The sequence below is a fragment of the Cynocephalus volans genome, chromosome 3 (assembly GCF_027409185.1).
Source record: "Cynocephalus volans isolate mCynVol1 chromosome 3, mCynVol1.pri, whole genome shotgun sequence".
Lineage (NCBI taxonomy): Eukaryota > Metazoa > Chordata > Mammalia > Dermoptera > Cynocephalidae > Cynocephalus > Cynocephalus volans.
This window is the reverse complement of record NC_084462.1, coordinates 148,578,422-148,597,890: the sequence shown is the minus strand read 5'-3', so window position 1 is coordinate 148,597,890 and position 19,469 is coordinate 148,578,422. Positions and strand designations below refer to the sequence as shown.

The following is a 19,469-nucleotide window of genomic DNA, read 5'->3' as shown; positions in this document are numbered from 1 at the left end:
ATGCAAAGATAAATAAGGCATAGTCCCTGGTCTCAAGAATTCAGTCAAGTAGAAGAGCTCTTAGTCTATAGCTGTCTAGAACCTTGTTACTAAAAGAATGATCTGAATACCAGCAGCATTGGTATCATCTGGGCGCTTGTTAGAAATACAAAATCTCACATTCCTTCCAAGATCTCCTGCCTCAGAATCTATATTCTTAGAAAGATTCCTCAAGGTGACATATATGCACATTAAACTGGACTGAATATGCTTTCTAACCATATACCACCTCTAGATATTGAGTCATTTTTCTATCATGTTAAAAAAGCAACTTACCTTAGCTAGTTATTTATCTTAGCAACCTATTTAATTCACCTTATTTAACTTAGTAATTTATGTCAGCTTAGTTAGAAAGCAATTTATCTTACCATCTTTGTTTCTATATCTGTAAGATCCCTCTCATTCTGAGATAAACCTTAATATGTGTCTGCTCTACCAGGTAGAATGTCATTAAGGATTTTTGCATAAAACAGCTTTACAAAAGATTCCTCTGCATCTGTTGCAAAACTGAGGCTGAGGACATTGTCTGTTTTAGTAATTAATTTTCTCTTACATGGAAGGTATTTAAAAATTTACTGGCCTGAGTTTCCAGGTTAGTCAAGTACAATGAAGGCATAATTCCCCCTTCTCTCAACATCTAACAAAATGAACAAAAAAGAGTAGAGGAAAAAACCTCCACCACTGACAACCAAATAAGAAAGAAGATATAGCTTCAAGTAATAAATCTCAAAAGTTGGGTGGTTAAGGACAGAAATAAAAGATCTTTGAGAAGCACAATACAGCATTATGAGGTTCCTAATGCTGCTCTGGACCCCAAGGAAGTCATAATGTGATTTATAAAAATCCTAAAATTTCTCACTAATACCTCCAAATCTAGAGAGATGCAAACTGAAAGCGATTCCTTATCTTTTCCATCTTGTAAGCAGCTGCTATGAGAAACAGGTGCAACAAGGGGCTGACTATGATCAAGATGACGGTTCCAGGAATAAATGCAATTTGAATTGGGGAACTAATCTGAAACCTAATTACACTCCCCACATAACCATGACCTAAGCTCTTATCTAGGAAGAAAGACTGTAGTACTGGACATTTAATAACATTTTAGAAAGAAGCACAGAGTATTCCAACAAATATTGCATATTTCATGTCTCTGGTTTCTCGCTTTTCCTATTTTTCTCTGTGCGAGTTCAAGATCTGATATAATCTGGGATGACTTTTTCATCTTTCTTCCTACATCTCTGCAATGGTTTTGAAATAAGCTCTAGTTTGAGGACTTGTTCTGTCAGTATTTTTCTGATAATCAGATAATAAACAGAAATTGAAGGTAAGGAGAATGTAGGTAGAGAGAAACATAATAGTGCTAATAACCTTATCTTTCATAGCAGGGATCCAACCAATGCTCTCTAAAGTTTATTTATTTTTTATTTATTTATTTTTTTTAAAAAAATTTTATTTTGTCGATATACATTGTGGCTGATTATTGTTGCCCATCACCAAAACCTCCCTCCCTCCTCCCTCCCCCCCAATGCTCTCTAAAGTTTAAAAAGATAGTTAAACATATGTCTGTAATCTGTCAATGATTCTCCTATTTTCTTTTTTGACTTTAGAGGGTATTCAGAACATAATATCTCTTGTAATAAAAAAATTTATTTCAAACTCAATGTCTTTCATTCAGTTATTTTTTCTTCTGTTTAAATGTAAATAAAAGGCTTCTTGTAATATGTATTAACTTTAGAGAATTATCCTTGTTTTGTTTTTGCTTTTTTTTGGCAGCTGGCTGGTGTGGGGATCCAAACCTTGACCTTGGTGTTATAACACCATGCTCTAACTTGCTGATCTAACTGGCCAGCCCTAAAAAAATAAGGAATGCTTCACAAATTTGTGTGTCATCCTTGTGCAGTGGTCATGCTAATCATCTCTGTATTGTTCCAATTTTAGTATATGTGCTGCCGAAGTGAGCAAATTTGTTTGTCTTTCACTCATTTGAACATCCACATATTCTTCTATCTACATAATATGCATAGAAAGATGTTGGAATATTGTACAACTAATGTTAATTGTTACTTCTGCATAATTAGATTTGAAGTACATTTTACTTTTTTGCACTGTTTGAATTTTTTATAATTTGTATGTATTATTAAAAAATAAAGGGATTTTAAACACTGAATTTTCTGGTATTCGTCTGTCATTCTGATAGCTAGTACTTTAATTCTCCTTTCCCCTCATTTGGAAATGAATTTTGTACTCAATAACTATATGTATCCTACTATGGTAGGTTAAATATGGCCATATATTCTTTGTAAATGCTCCTGTCAAGAGGTGAAGTCTATTTCTACAACCCTTGAAATGGGCTGGACTTCTGACTTGCTTTGACCAATAGAATGAAACAGTAAGTCATGGTGTGTTAGTTCTGAAGCTAGGTCTCCAAAGACCTCACATCTTCTGCCTTCACTCTTCTTCACTACTACTACCATGTAAGGAAGGCTAGGCTAGACAATGGAATGACTGGAGAACACATGGATAAAAAGGCCTACCAGAACAGCCAGCACCAAGGCCCCAGACATCTGAGTAAGGCCATCTTAGATTCACCAGCCTCAGTTGAGCTGACACATTATTTCAGCCACATGAGTGACCCCAGGTAAGACCAGAAGAAGATACACTCAGCTGAGACCAGAAAATCCACAGATTTGTAAGAAATAATAAATCATTGTTTTAAGCCACTAAGTTTTGTGTTGGTTTTTAATGCAACAATAGAACATGGATACACCTACTTTCACAGTTACCATTTTTGCATCCTTTTTCTGGCTGTTATTTCCAATTTATATTTTATTAGTTATAAGTTTATCTATCCTTTATAAACAAGCTTCAAAATAGCTCTGAAAGTAAACTTGATATGAGTTATATTTAAATACATTAGCACAAAGTCTTAGGAATATGATTATATAATTTAATCAGTTTAAGAAACATTCAAATGCCTAGTATGTGCCAAGAATATACAAACATACATCTGAATGTATATGTATGTGTATAGTTTAAGCATGACAAATGTCCTTGATGTCAAAGAGTTCAGAAGTATGAATAAATTAAGATAGCATGGTACATAAATATATTATAGTTAGTGCTATGAAAGAGGTTATGCCCCCCTTAATAAAATTGTTTTAGAGATATTGCATGTATTTATGAATACATGTTTTCTTTATCATGATCAGAAAACCGGTTACACAGATTTTTAGCAAAATTTTACTCTCACCCAAGAGTATCTCTCTAATGATAGTTTTCATTATGATCATGATAAAGAAAACATACAAAAACTAACAAAATAACAATGCAAACATTTTTGAGAATCCAACTATCTTATGAATGCTTTTATATTAGAGAAAAATTTTCCTGAGATACTGTTCCATATGTCTTTTTTTCCCAAGTTGTTTCCTGAATTTAACTTATTTATTTTTCTAGGCAGATTCTCCCATTCTTTATCCATTAGTCACATCTTATCTGTATTCATGTATTTTCGGAAGTAGAAATCTCTCTCTGTTCCTTTGGTTCTTTGGGCTTTGTCAGTCTACCCCAAATCACTTTAAAATTAGCATTCTAAAAATATATTTTCTTAGAGCCTTTTAAAAAATAACTTTTTTTCTATTGAAGATAATAGCAAATAAATATTTGTTATTGTAGCTGAAACTTTCACTAAGTTTTTTTTTAAAAAGTAAATGCAGAAGATGGCGGCGGCTGCGGCGGCTGGCGCGGAGTAGCTGAGGTGGAAAAGGCGGCCACTGGGCCTCAGGCAGCCGGGAAACTTGTGGACCTTCCTCTCGCCATCTCTTAAGGGAGGACCGCTGCTGCTGACCGGTAGTGGGGGGTGACCGCCACTTTGCCCCCGGCAGGAGAGGCTGCCTCATTTACAGGCAACAGCTTTGAAGTGTGGAGCAGGAAAAGAACTGTTTCTTAGCTGCAAAAGCGAGTCTCGAAACAGGGAACATGGCGCCAGGGCTGCTGTGGATGCAGCCAGGATCCCGGAGGCCGGGGCCGCGCTGAAGGCAGCCAGCTGCCCTATTCAGGATTCGAGGTTTCAGGCCGGCATTAAAGAAGATTCCTGGGAGCGCCGGAGCCGTGCCGCGACTGAACAGCCCGAGGCGGCAGCGCCGAGAACTGGGAAAGGCGGCAAACCAGAGACAGAGAGCAAGCACCCGACCTGGCACAGCACTGTGAGTGATCCCTGGCACAGCTCTGTTCGGGGGGGTGGATGCCCACACGGCTCCCGCCTGCACCACCAGGCCACTCACCGCCCCGGTGCTGCCTCCATTTTCCCAGGTGCGGGCAGCTCCGCCCTACTCGGCCATCACTGAGCCCTCCCACTTGCTTGGCCTGGCGCCGGGCTTTCTGGAGCCTGCGGACCGGCCTCCTCTCCCACTCCCTCCGCGGTTCTCTGGCGGGGCTGGTGGCGGGGGGTGTCCCGGGCCAGTGTCGGGAGGGCAAGGAAGTACGGGTGGGCCGAATGTCACTCCACCATACCCTGGACTCCGGCCCCAGGTAAACTCAACGATCTCCAAACGTATTCAACCCAAAAAGGTCTTCTCCAAGACATGTCATAGTCAAATTGGCAAAACTCAGAGATAAAGAGAGAATCTTAAAAGCTGCAAGAGAGAAGCGTCAAATCACCTATAAGGGAGCCCCAATCAGGTTAACCTCAGACTTTTCATCACAAACCCTAAAAGCTAGAAAGGAATGGGATGATATTTTCAAAATACTAAAAGACAAAGATTGCCAGCCAAGAATACTCTACCCTGCAAGGCTATCCTTCCGAAATGAGGGGCAAATAGTATATTTCTCTGACAAACAAAAACTGCAGGAGTTCACTACCACAAGACCACCCTTACAAGAAATCCTCAAGGGAGTACTGGGTTTGGTTCCTGAAAAATAACTACCACTGCCATAAAAACCCAAGAAAAATCTAAACCCACTAGTATAATAAAAATAGCATTCATGAAGAGAAAACAAGCTAACAAAAACACTATCTACAACCTAAGGAACCAAAAAACACAGAAAACAAACAGTAAATCAGAAAGCAAGGAACAAAAGACACCTAAGACAACCAAACAACCAATAAAATGCTAGGAATAAATCAACACCTTTCAATAACAACTCTTAATGTAAAAGGCTTAAATTCCCCAATTAAAAGACACAGACTGGCTGACTGGATCAAAAAGCAGGACCCAACTATATGCTGCCTACAAGAGACCCACCTCACCCATAAAGATTCACAAAGACTAAGAGTGAAAGGATGGAAAAAGATTTACCAGGCAAACAGAAAAGAAAAACGAGCTGGAGTACCTATTCTTATATCTGACAAAATAGACTTTAAACTAAAAACCATAAAAAGAGACATTGAGGGACACTACTTAATGATAAAAGGACTGATCCAACAAGAAGACATAACAATCATAAATATGTATGCACCCAATGTTGGAGCAGCCAGATTTATAAAACAAACTCTATTAGACCTAAAGAAGGAAATAGACACTAATACCATAATAGCAGGGGACCTGAACACCCCACTGTCAATATTAGACAGATCATCTAGGCAAAGAATCAGTAGAGAAACACAAGATCTAAACAAGACTCTAGACCAATTGGATTTGGCAGATATCTACAGAACATTCCACCCAACAACCTCAGAATATTCATTCTTCTCAGCAGCACATGGATCATTCTCCAGGATAGATCACATATTAGGTCACAAATCAAGTCTCAATAAATTCAAAAAAATTGCAATTATCCCATGTATCTTCTCAGACCACAATGGATTAAAAATAGAAATTAATAACAAACGAAACTCTGGAAACTATACAAACACATGGAAATTAAACAGCATTCTACTTAATGACATATGGGTCCAAGAAGAAATCAAGCAGGAAATCAAAAAGTTTATTGAAACTAATGAAAATAATGATACATCATACCAAAACCTGTGGGATACTGCAAAAGCAGTATTGAGGGGAAAATTTATTGCACTAAACGCTCACTTCAGAAGAACAGAAAGATGGCAAGTGAACAACCTAACACTTCACCTTAAAGAACTAGAAAAACAAGAACAATCCAAACCTAAACTTAGCAGACGGAAAGAAATCATTAAGATCAGAGCAGAACTGAATGAAATTGAAAACCAAAAAAGAATTCAAAAGATCAACGAATCAAAAAGTTGGTTTTTTGAAAAGATAAATAAAATTGACAAACCATTAGCATGGCTAACAAAAAAAAGAAGAGAGAAGACTCAAATAACAAAAATTAGAAATGAAAAAGGCGATATTACAACTGATTCATCTGAAATACAAGGAATCATTCGAGACTACTATAAACAACTATACGCCAACAAATTTGAAAATCTGGAGGAAATGGATAAATTTCTGGACACACACAAGCTCCCAAAACTGAACCGTGAAGACGTAGAAAATTTGAACAGACCAATAACAATAAAGGAGATTGAAGCTGTTATCAGTAGGCTCCCAACAAAGAAAAGCCCAGGACCAGATGGATTCACAGCAGAATTTTACCAAACATTCAAAGAGGAATTGACACCGATTCTTTACAAACTATTCCAAAAGATTGAAACGGACGCAAATCTCCCAAACTCATTCTATGAAGCAAACATCATCCTGATACCAAAACCAGGTAAAGATGTAACCAAAAAAGAAAACTACAGGCCAATATCCTTGATGAATATAGATGCAAAAATCCTCACTAAATTACTAGCAAACAGAATACAGCAACACATACGTAAAATTATACATCACGATCAAGTGGGATTCATCCCAGGGATGCAAGGTTGGTTCAACATACGCAAATCAATAAATGTGATACACCATATTAATAAACTCAAACACAAGGACCATATGATCATCTCTATAGATGCTGAAAAAGCATTTGATAAAGTTCAGCACTCATTCATGACAAAGACCCTCTATAAGTTAGGTATAGAGGGAAAGTATCTCAACATAATTAAAGCCATATATACCAAACCCACTGCCAATATCATCCTGAATGGGGAAAAGCTGAAAGCTTTTCCTTTAAGAACAGGAACTAGACAAGGATGCCCACTCTCACCACTCCTATTTAACATAGTGTTGGAAGTACTAGCCAGAGCAATCAGAGAAGAGAAGGAAATAAAGGGCATTCAGATTGGAAAAGATGAAGTCAAACTGTCCCTGTTTGCAGATGACATGATCCTATATATCGAAGAGCCTAAAACCTCTACAAAAAAACTCTTGGAATTGATAGATGATTTAAGCACAGTAGCAGGATACAAAATCAACACACAAAAATCAGTAGCATTTCTTTTCTCCAATAGTGAACATGCAGAAAGAGAAATCAAGAAAGCCTGCCCATTTACAATAGCCACCAAAAAAATAAAATACTTAGGAATTGAGTTAACCAAGGAGGTGAAAAATCTCTATAATGAGAACTACAAACCACTGCTGAGAGAAATTAGAGACGATACAAGAAGATGGAAAGATATCCCATGCTCTTGGATTGGAAGAATCAACATAGTGAAAATGTCCATACTACCCAAAGTGATATACAAATTCAATGCAATCCCCATCAAAATTCCAATCACATTTTTCTCAGAAATGGAAAAAACTATCCAGACATTTATATGGAACAATAAAAGACCACGCATAGCCAAAGCAATGCTCAGCAAAAAAAATAAAGCTGGAGGCATAACACTACCTGACTTTAAGCTATACTACAAAGCTATAATAACCAAAACAGTATGGTACTGGCATAAAAACAGACACACTGACCAATGGAATAGAATAGAGAATCCAGAAATCAACCCACACACTTACTGCCATCTGATCTTTGACAAAGGCACCAAGCCTATTCAGTGGCGAAGGGACTGCCTCTTCAGCAAATGGTGCTGGGATAACTGGATATCCATATGCAGGAGAATGAAACTAGATCCATACCTCTCGCCGTATACTAAAATCAACTCAAAATGGATTAAGGATTTATTGTTAATGGATTAACCCTGAAACAATAAAACTTCTTAAAGAAAACATAGGAGAAACACTTCAGGAAATAGGACTGGGCACAGACTTCATGAATACAACCCCAAAAGCACGGACAACCAAAGGAAAAATAAACAAATGGGATTATATCAAACTAAAAAGCTTCTGCACAGCAAAAGAAACAATTAAAAGAGTTAAAAGACAACCAACAGAGTGGGAGAAAATATTTACAAAATATATATCTGACAAAGGATTAATATCCAGAATATATAAGGAACTCAAACAACTTTACAAGAAGAAAATAAGCAACCCAATTAAAAATTGGGCAAAAGAGTTAAGTAGGCATTTCTCTAAGGAAGATATCCAAATGGCCAACAGACATATGAAAAAATGCTCAACATCACTCAGCATCCGGGAAATGCAAATCAAAACCACATTGAGATACCATCTAACCCCAGTTAGGATGGCTAAAATCCAAAAGACTCTGAACGATAAATGCTGGCGAGGTTGCGGAGAAAAAGGAACTCTCATACATTGTTGGTGGGACTGCAAAATGGTGCAGCCTCTATGGAAAATGGTATGGAGGTTCCTCAAACAATTGCAGATAGATCTACCATACGACCCAGCTATCCCACTGTTGGGAATATACCCAGAGGAATGGAAATCATCAAGTCGAAGGTATACCTGTTCCCCAATGTTCATTGCAACACTCTTTACAATAGCCAAGAGTTGGAACCAGCCCAAATATCCATCATCAGATGAGTGGATACGGAAAATGTGGTACATCTACACAATGGAATACTACTCAGCTATAAAAACGAATGAAATACTGCCATTTGCAACAACATGGATGGACCTTGAGAGAATTATATTAAGTGAAACAAGTCAGGCACACACACACACACAAAAATAAAAACCGGGGGGGGGGAAGAAGATATAACAACCACAATTATTTGAAGTTGATACGACAAGCAAACAGAAAGGACATTGTTGGGGGGAGGGGGGGAGGGAGAAGGGAGGGAGGTCTTGGTGATGGGGAGCAATAATCAGCTACCATGTATATCGACAAAATAAAATTAAAAAAAAAAAAAAAAAGAATTTGCACTCTACAGAACAGCTGCAAATTAACAGTCCTTGTATTGACCTTACATTTGAAATAAAAATAAACCCAGAGTTCTATTCTTTGAAAAAATAAAAAAAAAAAAAAAAAAAAAGAATGGAAACACAGGTCAAAAGGAAAAATGCAGCAGAACACAAATTCTAAACTCAAAGACAGATCATCAACAACAACAAAACAAAAATTGATTCAGAGAAAGAAAAAAGAATGAACAGAGGAACATAAGAGGACAATAAAAAAACAAAACAAAACATGGGACACATTCAAAAGGTATAATATAGTAAAACTGGATTCCAGAATGAAAAGAAAGAATAAGAAGAAGCAATAGTCAAAAACAATGTTTAAAAATTTCCCCAAATTGATGAAAGATATGAAGAAAAGCAATTATTAATATTAGAAATGATAAAAGCAATTATTAGTATTAGAAATTGTAATGGATGCATGTTGTAATATAACCTAGGGTAAATCGTTAAAAAAAAAAAAAAAAGAATACACACACAAAAAAAGCAAACCAAAACACTCAAAGAATGTATAACTTTGAGTTATACACTCAAAGAATGTATAACTAAATTAATAGAAGGAAAAAATTAAATAATACAAGCTACTCTATTAATCTAAAAGAAGACAAGAAAAGAGGGGAAAAGAAAATAAATGAACTAAATAGAAAACTAGTAATAATACTTAATTATTATAATAAATGAAAATGGTCTAAGTACACTGACTAACAAGTTTTCAAAAACAGGTACAAAAACGTTTAAAAGAGACAGTTACATTTTAGATATAATGACAAGAGAGATTGAAATTAAAATGATAGAAAACGATATGAAAACACCAACCAAAATAGTTGTTTAACATTATTGTATCAAAAAAGTATGTCAATAAATACCATTCAAAATTTAAAACATTTTAGAATAATAAGTCAATTCAAATAAGCAGATATAAAAGTATTTTGCCAACACCCAATAGCATAGCTACAAAAATACATAAAGCAGAAGTTGATAGAATCAAAAGGAAAATAGCCAAATCCATATCACAGTTGGATATTTCTACATACCTTTCTAAGTAACTGTTAGATAAGCAGACAAAAGAAAATTAGTGAAAATGTAGAATATCTGAAAAACACAATAAACAAACTTGTCCTAATGTACACATATGCAACATTAAACTAACCACTGAAAAATTTTATAGAACTTTTCAAGTGCAAATGTTAACAATTACCAAAGTAGACAGTGTACTGGGCCATAAAGTAAGTCTCAGAAATTTCAATGAACTGAAATCATACAAAGAGAAAGAGTCAAGCACTTATCCTGCTTTTTCTACATGAACTGTATCAATTCAGAACTAAACAGTAGATAAAGGGAAGCATCTTTTCATAAAAGTATACAAACTAATAAAAGAATTTTAATTCTATCATTTCCTTTTCTTCTTTTTCTTTGCATGATGTATTTTTTCTACTCTTAATTTCAACCTATATATATCTTTGAATACACAATGTGTCTACTGCAGAGAACATAAAGATGGGTCTTTTTAAAACTTTTTTACCAGTCTGACAATGTATGCCTTTTGATTGGATTGTTAAATCCATTCACATTAATGTTATTGATACAGCTGAATTTACATATGCCATTTTTCTTCATGTTTTCTATATGTTTCTTATCTCCTTCTTGTTCCTCTTTCCTCCTTTACTACTTTCTTAGTGGTTGCTCTAAGGTTTATCATGTATATCTTATCAGAATCTACTTCAATATATATTAGCTTAATTCAATGAGATATGGACATTTTAATCCTAAATAGTTCTCTCTTATCCCTTTTTGTGCTATTATTATGACACTACTACATACATATATGCATACATATAGACACAATCACACACAATATATATGTTTACATACACACATACACAAACATGAATCAAACCCAACAATACACTGCTATATTTATTTTATATAATTTTATATATGTTATATATAATAAAGATGATAAAAGAAAGAAGATAAGTATAATTTATAGAGTTTGTTATATTACTCTCTTGTTTACTGTTTCTAGTTCTCTTACTTTGTTCTTCTGGATTATACACATACCATCTGGTATTATGTACTTACTCCAGTGTACCTTTGCTCCTGCCCATCTTCTTTGTGCTGTTATCATTAAATATGTTACATCTCTATATGTTATAGGCTCAACAATGTATCGTTTTATACAATTGCCTTTTAAATCAGTTAAGAGAGGAAAGGACAATACGAATTTACACTTTCTTTTGTAATTACACAATTATCTTTACCAGTCAGTGCTCTTTGTTTTTTTTGTGTGTGGATTCTACTGTCTGTGGTCACTGACTTTCAGACTAAAAAATTTTCTTTAGTATTTCAAAGCAAGGTGGGTCTGTTAGCAGTTTTTGTTTATTTGGAAATATCTTTATTTCACCTTCATTTCTGAAAATAGTTTTCCTGTTTTTCAAGTATAAGATTCTTGGTTGATTGACAGTTTTTTTCTTTCAGCACTTTGAATATGTCATTCCACTGCCTTTATGCCTCCATTTACTGATGAAAAGTCATATGTTAATTTTACTGGGGTTCACTGTGATGAGTGATTTTCTCTTACTGCTTTCAAAATTTTCTCTTTGTCTTTTGGTATTTTTACTATGGTATGTGGGTATGAATCTGACTTTATCCTATCTGGAGTTGATTGAGCTTCTTTGATGTATAGATTCAAGTTTGTAATCAAATTTGGCAAGTTTCAGCCATTATTTCTTGTAATTTTTTTTCTGCTTTTTTCTCTCTTTCTTGTATTCCAATTATTCAAATGTTGGTTTGCTTAATGGTGTCCCACATTTCTTCAGGGCTCAGTTCATTTTTCTTTGTTCTTTGGCTTGCATAATCTCTATTGATCTATCTTCAAGTTCACTGACTTGTTCTTCTGCTTACTTAGATCTGCAGTGGAGCCCCTTTAGTGAATCTTCCATTTCAGTTACACTTTCAACTCCAGAATTTGCATTTCATTGTTTTAATTTTCTTTAAAAAATAATTTCTACCTCTATTGGTGGTGTTGAATTTTATGAACTTGAACAGGCTAAGGGATTCCCAGATAGCTGGTAAAATATTATTTCTGGGTGTGTTTCTGACGGTGTTTTCTGAAGAGATTAGCATTTAAATTAGTAGACTAAGTAAAGAAAATCTACCCTCACCAGTGGGGGTGGGTGTCATCCAATCTTCTGAGGGCCCAAATAGAACAAAAAGGCAGAGGAAGGATGAACTATTTTTCACTTTTCCTGAGCTGGGACATCCATCTTCTGCCCTTGGACACTGGAGCTCCTGGTTCTTGGGCCTTCAGATTCTGAGACTTATACCAGCAGACCACTGGTTTCAGGCCTTTGGCCTCAAAATGGGAGTTACGCTATCAGCTCCCCTGGCCCTCACGGCTTCTGCTTGAACTGATTTACAACACTGGCTTTCCTGGTTCTCCAGCTTATAGATGGCATATCATGGAACTTCTTGCCTCCATTACTACATGCGCCAATTCCCATAATAAATCTCTTCTTACGTATCTATATCTCTTATGGATTCCATTTCTCTGGAGAACACTGACTAATAAACTATTTGATTAGACACTGTCATCATAGCTTTCTTTACTTCTTTCAGCATAATTTCCTATAGTTCTTTTCTTTTTTGAACATATTTAGATAGACTGCTTTGAAATCCGTTAAATTTAGCATCTAGAACCTCTCACAGGCATTTTCTGTTGCCTGCTTTGTCTCCTGTTCACAGGTTACCCTCTCCCGTTCTTTGCTTGTTTCATAATTTGTAGATTAGAAATCTTGATTCTCGTCTGATTTTTAGAATAGGGTTTTTAGGTAATGTATGCATGTATGGGACAAAAGTCCTCAATTAAGGAACAAAAGTCCACAGCCAGGGGACAAAACCCATCTAATGAATTCTAATTACTGTTTAGGGTTGGGATTATGTACTTTGATTATTTAACATAGTGATTATTGTTAAAAGATGTTGAAAGAATTGCAGTAGGGAAAAATGTAAAAAAAATATTTGCTAAGGGCAAGCTGTTTTGTTGGTGGAAACTTTAATCGTAAGAATGCAACTCTTGCTTAAATCATTTAAGGCGAGGTTATATTTAGGATTAGATAATGATTACAATTTGATCAACTTAGCTTTTACTTTGGAATGTCATGTTGTTAATTTAAATGATGCTCCTAGTTTCCATTGTTTAAATTATACTTAGCCATAGATAACTTTTGTCACATAGCCCATGTCTTTGTGTCCTTTTGAAATGATTGAATCCACTGATTTTTCTTTTTTTGTGTGTGTGGCTGGTAAGGGGATTGCAATCCTTGGCTCGGTGTCGTCCACACCACGCTCAACCAGTGAGTGCACTGGCCATCCCTATATTGGATCCGAACCTGAAGCCTTCACACTATCAGCACCACACTCTCCCAAGTGAGCCACGGGGCCTGCCCAAATCAACTGATTTTTCTTGTGAAATTTCCTTGTCTTTACAATAAAAAACAGAAGCTAAATTTGAATGGGGGCTGTACTCAGTTTTCTCCTTCTAACAGAGGAATTGCTGAGGTGCAGTCCCTTCAGGCTTCTCATTGTATTTATGTTGCTTTGAGTAAGTAATCCTTTTTCACATCTCTGTTACACAGTGAGAAATGTAACAACAATTTTTGTTGAAAACTAGACGTGTCATGTAATATATTGTAGCAACCCTGACTATCGATTCCCCTCCCCCTCTCCAGGACTATGTTGTTATTGTTTGCTTGTTTATTTGTTTACTAAATTGCCTAGGCTATTTTATTAAAGTCTACTTCCACCCAGTGCAAAGCCTCTGATATCTCACACACACACATAGTAACCTGGGGGGATGAATATCTTTGTTTTAGCACGGCTCTATTTATATCTTTTCTTTCCTCAACCTCTCTGTTAAGCTGTTGGAAAAATTTTAAATTCTTTCAATAGCCTATTTTGCCTTTGAAATAGTACCTGCTTATTGTATCAGCCTCACTGTTAATCAACTGCTCGCACCCTCGCTTCCATAACCATGCTTCCTTATCACATTACCTACTGCACTAGCCACATGAATGCTGAGAAAATGAAACTTTAAGAACCTGGAAGGTCCACCTATATAAACCCCATAAAAACTAAGCTCAGGGCTCAGGTCTTGGAGTGCTAGCTCATCTGGGCCTGCTGGCTAATAAAAATGCCTGACTCTCCAACCCTCTGAGTGCCGACCACTTCTCTGTCGAGACCATTCTGTAACATTTTCTGGTGCATTGGCCGGAAAGTGATTCAGACTGGCCTCTTGAGCCACCGGTCTGGGCAGGGTGATCCTAGGGAGCGCCTGTCCGACTAGACTCAATGGAGGGAAGGACCAGCCAGACCCCTGACACCTGCCGGACAGGTAGGGCTCCTCTCGTCAGTTCAGTTCAAGCTCACCTCTGGGTGGAAGCGGAGCTTGATCACATCCTGAAAGGGTTTCCCTGAGGGCCTGTCTGGTTTAAGGACCTTGTAGTGAGGTCCATCTGTGTGGGACCTTGTAGTGAGGCCCATCTGGTTGGGACCTTGTTGCGAGGTCTTTCTGTTCAGCTCAGGTCTTGGAGCACTAGCTCATCTGGGCCCACCCGCGTAATAAAATACCTGCCTCTCCAACCCTCTGAGTGTCGACTGCTTCTCTGTCAAGTTTGTTCCATAACAAAGCTAGCTGACTTTTTTCTATCATACGGAGTTTTCAGACTCCACTAATTTTTTCAGCTGATTTCATTATTGTTTTAAAGACTGTCCTGGGACATAAATTGTTCCACAGTTTGATCCAATTAAATTCAAGCAGGAACCTCAAGCTTTGAGGTTCCGACCCCAGGAGGACTCTTTTTTGTCCTCTCTTTCCCAGGCTCTTTAAGGCTAACTAGCTGGCTTAGCTTCTTGATCTATAGAGTAAATATTAGCCTCCTCTTAAAAAGCTTACCTATTACCAAAATCTCCACATTCTGTTTCAAATAAGGCCAGTTCTTTTGGGAAGATATTTGGAGTAAAATGTTCTTATGGACTACGTCTCTCTCTGGACAAAATCTCTGAGATACTGTTCTAAGTGTTGCAGAGGGATGATAGCCTTTGGTTTTCTTGGCTCAACTCTCCTGATGTGGATGTTGTGTACTATGAGAAAGTTGTGCAAAGGGCAATCAAGGTCCCAGTATTCTAACAGTCCTGCATCTGGGCTAGAGCTTCCATCCTATAAATGGGAGCTAGGTGGAGAAAGGGAGTCCTGACCTTTCAGCCACACTCATCAAGAATTTAGCTTCTATAAGAGTTAAACACTCAGTATTGCAAAAACATCTTTGCTTTCCAAAATAAATGTAAACTTAATGAATTTTCATCTAAATTTTAGCATGAGTATTTAAAAATTTTTTTTATTTTAAGATAATTATAAATTCTCATGCAGTTGTAAGAAATAAGACAGAAAAACCACATACCCTTCAACCGGTTTTCTCCAGTGGTAACAACTTGTATAACTATCACACAATAACACAACCAAGAACAGACTATGCTGCAATTCACCAATCTTTTCTTTCTTTCTTTCTCTCTCCTCCCTCTCTCTCTCTTCCTCCCTCCTTCCTTTCTTCCTTCTTTCCTTTTCTTTCTTGTGGCTGGCTGGTATGGGGATCTGAACCTATGATTTTGGTGTTATAAGGCTGTGCTCTAACCAACTGAGCTAACTGGCCAGCCCAACCTTATTTAGATTATACCAATTTTACATGCATTCATCTGTGTGTATTTACTTCTATGCAATTTTATTACCTATGTAGATTTGAATGACCACCACTACTCAAGATAAAGAAAGTTCCATCACAAATATCCCTTGTGCTACCCTTTTAAATACACAGCAGCTTTCTTTCCTATTTCCCCTTCCCAGCCCTCTGATACCATTAGTTTATTCTCTGTCTAGAATTTTGCAATTTCAAGAATGTCGTATAAATGCAATAACACAGTATACAACTTTCTGAGGTAGACTTTTTTCATTCAGCATGTCCTTGAGATCCACCAGTAGTTTGTTCTTTTATCTTTTTGATTGCTCAATGGTATTCCATGGTATGGATAAACAAATGGCAGTTTGTTTAGTCATTCACCCATTGAAGGACATTTGGGTAGTTTTCTGGGTTTGGTTATTATAAATAAAGCCCCAATGAAAATTTATATATAAGTTTATGCATGAACGTAAGTTTTCAATTCTCTGGGATAAATGCTAAACAGTGCAACTGTTGGGTCAGTGCATGGTCAGCTTTGTAAGGAACTGCCATTCTTTTTTTCAGAGTGGCTGTACCATTTTATTTCACACCAGTAATGTATGAGTGTCTAGTTTCTCCACATCCTCTCCAGCATGTAGTGTTATCACTGTTTTTAATTTTAGCCATTCTGATAAGGATGTAATATGAAATCTCATTGTGGTTTGGATTTGTATTTCCATAATGAGTAAGGATTTTGAAGAACTTTTCATGTGCTTATCTTCTGTATAACTTTTTCAGTGATGTCTCTTCATGTCTTTTGCCCATTTCCTAATTAACTATTTTGTTACTGCTGAGTTTGAGAGTTCTTTATATATTCTGAATAGAAGTCCCTTGTCAGGTATGTCTATTTCTGTTGCTCTTAATGGAATACCTGAAACTATAATAAATAAAAAAATAAAACTTATTTCTTACAGTTCAGAGCTGGGCATCTGGGGAGGGCTGGTCCAGGGTGTGCATCTGGTGAGGGCTTTGTTGGTGGGTAATGACTCTTCACAGCAATGCAGGGTGTCATGTGGCAAATGGCATGAGCCAGAGAGAGTAATCTCCTCACTTGCTGTACTTTTAAAGCCATTAGAACCATACCCATTATTCCATGAATGAATCAATCCTCACAATCTTATCATCTCCTCAAGTCCCGACCTTTCAATCACCATAATAGGATTGCCCACTCTCTTAACACTATCACACTGGGGATGTGTTAATATTAAGTTTAATCCATGAAACTTTAGGGGAAACACTCAACTGATATCATCAGGTATATGGTTTGCAAATAATTTCTCCCACTATGCCGCTTGTCCTTTCATTCTCTCACAGGTTCTTTTTGGTGCAAAATTTTAAAATGTTGATGAGGTCCAATTCATAAAATTTCCATTATATGGGATGTGTTTTTGGTGTTGAGTCTACGAACTCTTTACGTAGCCTTAGGTCCTGAAGATTTTTCTTTCTTCTTTTTTTATTCTTCTGTTTTACAGTTTTACATTTAAGTCTATTATCCATTTTGAATTAATATTTGTATAAGGTATGAGGTTTATGTTTAATTTTTTTTTTGTCCTATTGATGCCCAATCACTCCAGCACCATTTGTTGAAAATGCTATTGAGTTGGTTTTGCAGCTTTATTAAAAATCAATTGAACATATCTGTATGAGTCTATTTATGTGTTGTCTATTCTGTTCCATTGATCTACATGTATATCACTCTGCCAATACTACACTGTTTTGATTACTGTAGATACACAGTCAACCTTATCATTAGGTATAGCTACCTATGCGTATTCTTAAGTGCATATCTAGGTATTTCATTTTCTTTGGAGCAATTGTAAATGGCATTATTCAAAAATTCAGTTAACAAATGTTTATTGTTAGCATATGGAAGTTCAATTAATTTTTTGTGTGTGTATGTGTTGATCTTAATGCCACAAACTAGCCAAACTGACTTATTCTTATTAGTCATTTTTTTCTACATAGACAATGGAGTGATCCATAATAGGGACAGTTTTATTTCATACTTCCCAGTCAATGTGGTTTTTAATACTTTTTCTTCCCTTATTGTGCTCCTCAGAATTTCCAGCACTAGGTTGAATAAAAGTAGTGAGAGAGGACTTCCTTGCTTTGTTCCTGATCTTAGGGGGAGAAACATCCATTCTTTCACCAATAAGTACGATGTTAGCTACAGGTTTTTGTAGATGCTCTTTATCAAGTTGAGAAAGGTCCCCTTTATTCATAGTTTACTGGGAGTTCTTATCATGAATGGGTTTTGGGTTTTGTCACATGCTTTTTCTGTATCCAGTGATATATAATCATTTGATTTTTCATTAGCTTCTTGATATGACAGATTGCATTTATTGTTTTTCCAATGTTGAACTAGTTTTTCATACACCAGATAAATCCCAATTGGTCACAGTATATAATTCTTTTTACACATTGTTGAATTTGACTGGTAATATTTTGTGGAAGATTTTAAGTTAAGAGACAGTGGTCTGCAGTTTTCTCTGTACTGTCTTTCTATGGTTTTGGTACCAGGGCCATACTAGCCTCATAAAATTAGGTGGGAAGTGTTTCCTCTTCTATTTACTGGAAAAGATTGAGTAAAATTGATGATGATTCTTCTTTTAATGTTTGGTAGACTTCTCCAGCAAAATCACTTGGGCCTGAGGATTTCTTTTTCAGGAGCTTTTTCATTAAGAATTTAATTTCTTTAATGGCTACAGGACTATGCAGATTGTCTGTTTCATCTTGGCCAGTTTTGGAAGTTTATGGTTTTTGAGGAATTTGTCCATTTTTTCTAAGTTGTCCAATTCATAATTATATAATATTTTTCATAGTATTCTCTAATTATGCTTTTAATGGACAGAAGATTTGTACTGATATTACTTGTTTCATTCCTGACGTTCATCAATCTATCAAGTGTTTTAATAACCAGCTTTTTATTTCATTGATTTTTCTCTATTGTTCTCCTGCTTTTCAATTTCATTGTTTCCAATTCTTAATTCATTATTTCCTTTCTTCCACTTGCTTTGAGTATATTTTGCTCTTTTCTTCTAGTTTCTTGAGAAAGAAGCTTAGATTATTGATTTCAAAACTTTCCTGTTCTCTAAGGTAAGCACTTCGTATTATAAATTTTCCTCTCAGCCCTGCTTTAGTTGCTTTCCAAATTTTTTGATGTGTTGTATTTTCATTTTTATTTGGTTGTATGCATGAATCTTTAAAATTTGCTTTGAGATGCCATCTTTGATTTATAGATTACATATGAGTGTCTTTTAATTTCCACACATTTTCTGTTATCTTTCTGTTATTCATCTCTAGTTTGGTTCCATTTTGGTCAGAGAACATACTCTGCATAATTTCAATTTTTAAATATTTGTTATGGTTTGTTTTATGGCCCAGTATATGGTCTTTCATGGTAAATGTTTCACGTGCTTGAAAAAAATATGTATTGTTTAATTTTAGGTGGAGTATTCTATATGTATCAATTTTTGGTACATACACTTTTAAGACTGCTATGTTTTCCTGTTGGATT

At 36.1% G+C, this 19,469-nt stretch overlaps 1 protein-coding gene and 1 non-coding gene across 5 annotated transcripts in view; both read right to left on the bottom strand.

Moving 5' to 3' along the window:
• Positions 1 to 19,469, bottom strand: part of GPHN (gephyrin) — a 562,178-nt gene that overhangs the window by 333,395 nt on the left and 209,314 nt on the right. The window lies entirely within an intron of this gene.
• On the bottom strand, positions 1,895 to 2,001 carry LOC134374165 (U6 spliceosomal RNA). The gene has a single exon (XR_010023040.1). It is a non-coding gene; the product is annotated as a U6 spliceosomal RNA (small nuclear RNA).